This window comes from Cydia fagiglandana, chromosome 18 (genome assembly GCF_963556715.1).
Source record: "Cydia fagiglandana chromosome 18, ilCydFagi1.1, whole genome shotgun sequence".
Taxonomy (NCBI): Eukaryota; Metazoa; Arthropoda; class Insecta; order Lepidoptera; family Tortricidae; genus Cydia; species Cydia fagiglandana.
Window position 1 is genome coordinate 10920528 of NC_085949.1, and position 7777 is coordinate 10928304.

The 7777-nt window shown below is 34.0% G+C and overlaps 1 long non-coding RNA gene across 1 annotated transcript; it reads left to right on the forward strand.

Moving 5' to 3' along the window:
• The first annotated feature begins 5222 nt into the window (after nucleotides 1-5222).
• On the forward strand, nucleotides 5223-7129 carry LOC134673105 (uncharacterized). The gene is made up of 3 exons (XR_010099415.1): nucleotides 5223-5316; nucleotides 5464-5549; nucleotides 6764-7129. It is a non-coding gene; the product is annotated as an uncharacterized LOC134673105 (long non-coding RNA).
• The last annotated feature ends 648 nt before the right edge of the window (nucleotides 7130-7777 follow it).

The window sequence follows — 7777 nt, forward strand, 5'->3', positions numbered from 1 at the left end:
TAGTGTAGTTTCTTAACAATTTTCAATAATAAACGTATTAAAACCTAAAAAAAGTACTTAAATCCAGTTCCGGAATTTCCGATATTCAGTTGTACTAATACCGGAATTGTAATATCGGAAAATTGGTCCTAAATTCCGGAATTTCGAAATTCCGGAATTCCGGAATGCAAGCCCTAGTAAAGATCATTTGAATGTCATTTTTGTTCAACGCAGTGAGCAAAATCACATTTTGCTCATTGAAGCAGCTATGGACCGCTGTTCGAGCTGTTGTGGTGAAAAGTATAAAAATTAAATTTTATTGAGTAAGTAATATCTACAGGAATCTGATTCGTAGTCTTAGCCTAAAATAAAACTAATGCAAAAAAAATCTTCTGTTCCTGAGTTCTTGGACTACTTGGTTGGCTATGGCTAATTCAATAAATAAATATGTATATATTTGTTTCACCTCAGCAGCTCGAACAAGGGTACTTTGCTTTTTAAAAACAGTGAGCAAAATGCGATTTTGCTTACTGAGTCATTTTGTCTCACTCAGTGAGCAAAATGCGATTTTGCTCACTGAGTGAGACGAAATCTCATTCAAGTGACCTTTATAGTCAAATATCATTTCAACATGCGGGGTCTAATACAAGTTCGATATACTTGGTTTCTATTATCTCTGTCCTTCTAGGTATGTTTTCACACTGCTTAGGGTGAAAAATTTTGTGTACTACCTACACGAGATCAAAGTTATTTACATCTCGTGCGCTTTTGAATCCCGTGCAAGCGAAAGATTCTATAATAGATTCACGAGCGTAGCAAGCACTCGAAGAAATATCAAACTTTGATCTCTTGTTGTACAAATAACTATTTTCCCTGTTCCTGAGTACTTGGTTGGCTAATTCAATAAGTAAAAGCATTGTTCCTCGTTAATACCTTTATGGTATTTAAGTTAGTCCACATTGCCTAATTCAAGACTGGTGGGTCATCAATTAATTACATCACACGTTTAGGGGGAGGGAGGGGGTCAAAAAAATGTGACATATTGTGACATGGGGGAGGGGGAGACACAAACTTTGTGACGTCACTTTAACTTCATCAGTAACCGAAAATTTATTCAAATTATTTTATTCGCTGTACATTTAAATAACAAGTTTTTAAAACAGTAATCGTTTTTATTCGTATAATTTTCTTTCCTAAGCAGTTTTGGGTTATAAAATTACTAACATTTATATCGTCAAAAATATTTTGATAAAATATTAATAATACTTAGGTACTTACTTAATTCGATTTGGCGACTTCGTAGAAAAAATGTGACGTCACACTAGGGGGGAGGGGTTTGCCAAATGTGACCAAGTGTGACAAGGAGGGGGGGAGGGGTCAAAAAACCTAGAAATTCGTGTGACGTAATTAATGGATGACCCCCTGCTGGTGACTCAGCCGTGGGTATAGAAAAATGTTGCTTTTAATAATTATAGCCCGTTCAATACGTAATTAACAAACGTCGGACTATAGGGGGCAGTTTGAGGGCAAGGTAAGGTTTACAAAAAAAATCTTAACTTACGAGTATTATAATGTACCTAGTATTTGTAACATAGTTAGTTAAATTAGTTACCCGTTATCATTTATTCATCTTTAATGCGTAAATACTCTTTGAAGTGATGACTGATAGCCCACTGAAGTGGCCACTTAAAAAACAAATAAATAGCTGACATGCGTCATTATGACTTATGTGTATAGACTGGTCATATTTTTCATCAAAACGATTTCGACTGGCAAAGCATATTACTTTTTGGCAACCGGGTTTTTTAACCTAATTAGACCCCGCTGAATCCGAATTTGCCGGTTGCTCGATCGAAACCTTGACCGGAAGTGAGATATTTGACATTAAAGGTCCCTTTTTGTAGTTTTCCGTAAATAACTCTTAAACGGAGGCGCATAGCAAAAAATGTTCTATTACATAAGTAATCTGCATAAAATTGCCTACAAGAAAGATTCAGTACAATTTTTCGCTAGGATCAATATTCAAAGAGATATTAACGCGGGAAATTTAATTATAATCACTTCGAAGGTCCCTTTTTTTAGTTTTTCGTAAATAACTCATAAACGGCGGCCAATATCAAAAAATGTTGTTAAACGATAATAATCTACACAAAATTTTTAACAAAACAGATTCAGTACACTTTTCGCAGGGATCAATATTTAAAAAGATAATAAAAAGGGAAAGTTCTAGTATAATGAATTCTAAGTTTCCTTGTTTTTATTTATTCGTTAATCATTTGAAAAGTATGACTCATAGCAAAAAAAATCTTATACTTAAATAATAAACATAAAATTTCCTACAAGGAACATGTAGAACACTTTTCGCTAGGATCAATATTTAAAAAGACAAAGCAGCGGGTAAGTTAATTATAAATAATTTTAAAGTCCCTTTTTAGGGTTCCGTACCCAAAGGGTAAAACGGGACCCTATTACTAAGACTTCGCTGTCCGTCCGTCCGTCCGTCCGTCCGTCTGTCACCAGGCTGTATCTCACGAACCGTGATAGCTAGAGAGTTGAAATTTTCACAGATGATGTATTTCTGTTGCCGCTATAACAACAAATACTAAAAACAGAATAAAATAAAGATTTAAATGGGGCTCCCATACAACAAACGTGATTTTTGACCAAAGTTAAGCAACGTCGGGAGGGGTCAGTAATTGGATGGGTGACCGTTTTTTTTTGCTTTTTTCCTTTTTTGCATTATGGTACGGAACCCTTCGTGCGCGAGTCCGACTCGCACTTGCCCGGTTTTTAGTTATTTGTAAATAACTCGTAAACGATGTCCCATAGCAAAATAGGTTTTTAAGAATAAATTATCTACATAAAATTTCCTCCAAAAAACATCTTGAACACTTTTCTGTAGGATCAATATTTAAAGCGATATTAATGGAAGAAAGTTAATTACAATCAGTTCACAGGTCACGTTTTATTAGTTTTTCGTAAATAAGTCGTAAACGGTGGCCCTTTGCAAAATAATATTCTACATAAATATTAAACATAAAATTGTCCACAAAAAAGGTTCTGTACACTTTTTCGCTACGATCAATATTTAAAGAGGTATTAAAGAGGGTAAGTTCAATAATCAATAATAATTAATTTCCAAGTCCCTATTTTCAGGTTTTCGTAAATGACTCGAAAACGGATAAATGGGGGGGGGGGAATGGTCATTGTTTGGCTATGGGGGGGGGGCTTTATCTCCGAAACTACTGGGTTTACCTATAGATGACAGGAAAACCTATTAGAAATATGCAGTCAAGCGCGAGTCGCACATTACTTAGTTTTTGAACCGACCCCTACGGGTTTTTTAATGGCAATTCACTCGCGTTTCACATATAAAAATACGTTGTTGAAATTTGGGTAGTGTACGGAACCCTTGCAACGCGAGTCCGACTCGCGCTTGGCCGGTTTTTTTCCTTTTGAGGTACGGAACCCTAAAAACTAAAAAGAAGTGACATGTGAATTGATCGTAATGAACTTTCTTTCTTTAATATCGTTTCAAATATTTATCCCAGAGAAAAGTGTTCATTATGTTTTCATAGAAAATTTTATGCCGATTTTTTATTTACAAGAACATTAAGGACTTACTTTGCTATGAGCCTTATTTTACGAGTCATTTACGAAAACCTAAAAATGTGGACCTGGAAATTGATTATAATTAACTTACACCCTTTAATACCTCTTTAAATACTGAATGTAGCGAAAAAGTGTACAGAACCTTTTTTGTGGACAATTTTATGTTTAATATTTATGTAGAATATTATTTTGCAAAGGACCACCGTTTACGAGTTATTTACGAAAAACTAATAACAAGTGACCTGTGAACTGATTGTAATTAACTTTCTTCCATTAGTATCGCTTTAAATATTGATCCTAGAGAAAAGTGTTCAAAGTGTTTTTTGTAGGAAATTTTATGTAGATTTTTTATTCTTAAAAACCTATTTTGTTATGGGACACCGTTCACGAGTTATTTACAAATAACTAAAAAGGGACTTTAAAATTATTTATAATTAAATTACCCGCTGCTTTGTCTTTTTAAATATTGATCCTAGCGAAAAGTGTTCTACATGTCTCTTGTAGGAAATTTTATGTTTATTATTTAGGTATAAGACTTTTTTTGCTATGAGTCATACTTTTCAAATTATAAACGAATAAATAAAAACAAGGAAACTTAGAATTCATTATACTAGAACTTTCCCTCTTTATTATCTTTTTAAATATTGATCCCTGCGAAAAGTGTACTGAATCTGTTTTGTTAAAAATTTTGTGTAGATTATTATCGTTTAACAACATTTTTTGATATTGGCCGCCGTTTATGAGTTATTTACGAAAAACTAAAAAAAGGGACCTTCGAAGTGATTATAATTAAATTTCCCGTGTTAATATCTCTTTGAATATTGATCCTAACGAAAAATTGTACTGAATCTTTCTTGTAGGCAATTTTATGCAGATTACTTATGTAATAGAACATTTTTTGCTATGCGCCTCCGTTTAAGAGTTATTTACGAAAAACTAAAAAAAGGGACCTTTAATGTCAAATATCTCACTTCCGGTCAAGATTTCGATCGAGCAACCGGCAAATTCGGATTCTGCGGGGTCTAATTAGGATAAAAAACCCGGTTGCCAAAAAGTAATATGATTTGCCAGTCGAATCAAGAAGGAGAGCGATTTTGAATTTTTATGTCTAGTCTAGTAGTCCAAGTACGTTTATAAATAACGCAGTTAGTTGCTATGATATTTGGAATTTCACATTATAAATACTAGGTACCAAATACTAAGTACAAATACTCGAAAAAGAATTGATTGAATTGCGAACCTTACCTAACATTCTGACATGTCACGAAAATGCCCGCTGGAGTCCGACGTATGGTAATTAAGTATGTATCCATATATGTATAATGTCCAGAGCTCGGATAGGGTGAGCTATTTGCCTTATATATGACATAAGACATGTCAAATTATAAGGCAAATAGCTCACCCTATCCGAGCTCTGATAATGTCTTATATCTTTGGGTTTTACTGCCAATTTCGAACAAATCATTTCGTCACTTGGGCTAATGCCAATCAGCACAAGGATACACGTTTTTAATTGACTAGTGTCGATATACAAACAATCGATTAATATGGTCTGCAGACATGCCCTATCGGCAGTAATCTAGTAGCAGATAGCCGCCTTTATCACGTAAAAACTAGAACCTATCATTTTTGTATTGATAATGAAAGGGGTAGTAGCTTTTTACGTGATTTTGCTGTTTGTTATAATTATAGTTGTTTATCCTGCAGATTCCTTTTTTGAATACGGTAGGAATTCAAAATGTACTTTATTACTTTTGGTTGTGTTTCTTGTGTAATTCTGCTAGTTATTTATACCTAAATTGTAAGTGAATAGATGCTTGTTAACATACAGTTTGTAACAATTCAAAGATGTTATGTTTTCTTTATTTTTAGGTTCTCATAAAATGGGAGAGATTGAGACATTAAGACACCATGGTAAAATACCAGCATTCCGTTCTAAATATACGGTGAATGTTACAGTAAGTTTCACTTAGTGTAAAGCTTCTAATTATATTATCCAGAAATGACTCCGATAACATATTTTAAGCCCCCATTCGCACGAGAGTTTTCAACGCGCGTTAAAAAGTCGAAAATTCAATAACGCTTAATAAAAAGCGCCACCGCCATCGTGTGAATAAATACACATGTATCCATTTGTGCCATTCGAACGCTTTTTCAACGCGCGTTGAAAAAGCTGTCTTGCGAATGGGGGCTAAGCTGTTCAACCGTGAAAAGAATATTATTTAAATGTCAGCTTTCGGGTGTGAAATATTTTCATATAAGCTAAGAAAAAACTTAAGATTACGCCAAAAATAAGTTTGACATTAATAGGTACTTAACCTAACAATGAGTTGAACCATAGTAAAGTAGTACTGCGGCCCGTTTTTCAAAAGCTTGTAACTTGTAATACAAGTGGAAGTAGTCCCTTTCTAAGAAACCCTGTCAAAACGTGACTTCCGCTTGAATTACAAGTTACAAGCTTTTGAGAAACGGGCCCCAGCACTATAAATTGGGTAGTTTTACGATATCTAGTTTTTTTAAGAACAAAGTTGTAAACGGAAGCTAGTTATTATAACCTATATGTATACATCATTTGTGTGAGTTATTTCCTAGAATCGACAATGGTTCAGCTAAGTGAATCATACCTACCTACCTACCGCTAGTGACGACCAGTCTGGCCTAGTGGGTAGTGACCCTGCCTGTGAAGCCGAGTATGGTCCTGGGTTCTAATCCCGGTACGGGCATTTATTTGTGCGATGAACACAAATATTTGTTCCTGAGTCATGGATGTTTTCTATGTATATAAGTATGTATTTATCTATATAAGTATGTATAACGTCGCCTAGCAGCCATAGTACAGGCTTTGCTTAGTTTGGAGCTATTAGGTTGATCTGTGTAAGATGTCCCCTCATATTTATTTACACCTAATCAAGTAATCAGATAAAAGTGAGTTTTTAGTTTTTTTTTTTGGCCAATTTTTTATTTGTAGGGTTTTTACTTTATAGGTACCTAGTTTTAGTTTTGTATTTTTATTGGTTTAATTTATTTTCATTTGTCTTTATTATTAAGTTTATATTTATATTTAAGTTTAGTTTTTAATTAGTATTATGGCTCTTTACATTTTTGTTGTTATTTAATAAATCATGTCTTTTATTGCTATGTAGTAATTTTAATTAGATTTATTTTATTTTAGCATAACCGCACTGATGCTGAGCCCAGCTACACTTATTTAGGCGTCGTGACAGAGGGAGCCGTTGTTATCAGTAATCCCAACGTCGTTTTTGATCCACAAACAAACATGTTGACTTTACATATAAAATTTCCTTTGTTTCCGATGCGATTCTTTGCAAACGGCTTTTCTATGCCATTAAAATCAGTACTCCGGATGTCCCCTACAATAGAAGAAAATGAAACTCAAGAACTTTTTACTGATGTTCCACACTTTTGTGTGCTGTGCCCTCAATGTTGTGTGAGTTATAATTTAAATTACACCCTCAACCAATCCTATGTAACACGACCTGCAAACTTACCATGGATGCAATAAATATATGATCTACTTATATATTATAAAATACTTCTTCTAATATATTATAAAATAATCACCATTTAATTTTTTTCTGTACGTGTTAGGTACCTATGTAAAAATAGTAAATTTCCAATAAAGGGAAATCAATACTCAAACTGTTTTTATTGACTGATGTTCGTATAATTCACAAAAGGGGGACTGCTATACTTAATTATGGGCCCCTCCATATTAATTGGCCTCTCCACAGTAAGGTACTTAATAAGACACCAGGCAATAGCAGTCTTGTTTTTAAGTTGGCTAATTATCATGGTAGGTCCGATAACTGTAGAAGTCACATAATAATAAAATAATCCTTAAATCAGATTAAATCAAATGTATTGTTTAGATTTGCACTTAGGTGAAATCAACCTTATGATTCGCAGACTTACTCAGGGCTGGCCACTATTTCGCCCAGCGTATTAGCATCGCTATACAGCGGGGAAATACGGCCAGCCTTCTGGGCACCTTGCCCGTTGACGGCGATCTGGGGCAAATTTTTACCTATAGTTTTTGTAAGTTTTATTATGTTTGTTAATTTATTTCTTTGTTTCTATCAATAAAGAAACTTACTCATGGTTGGTAGTTAACTAGTTCTTTAAGTTAATTACATACTCGTAAGGACACTGTATTTTATATTATTTG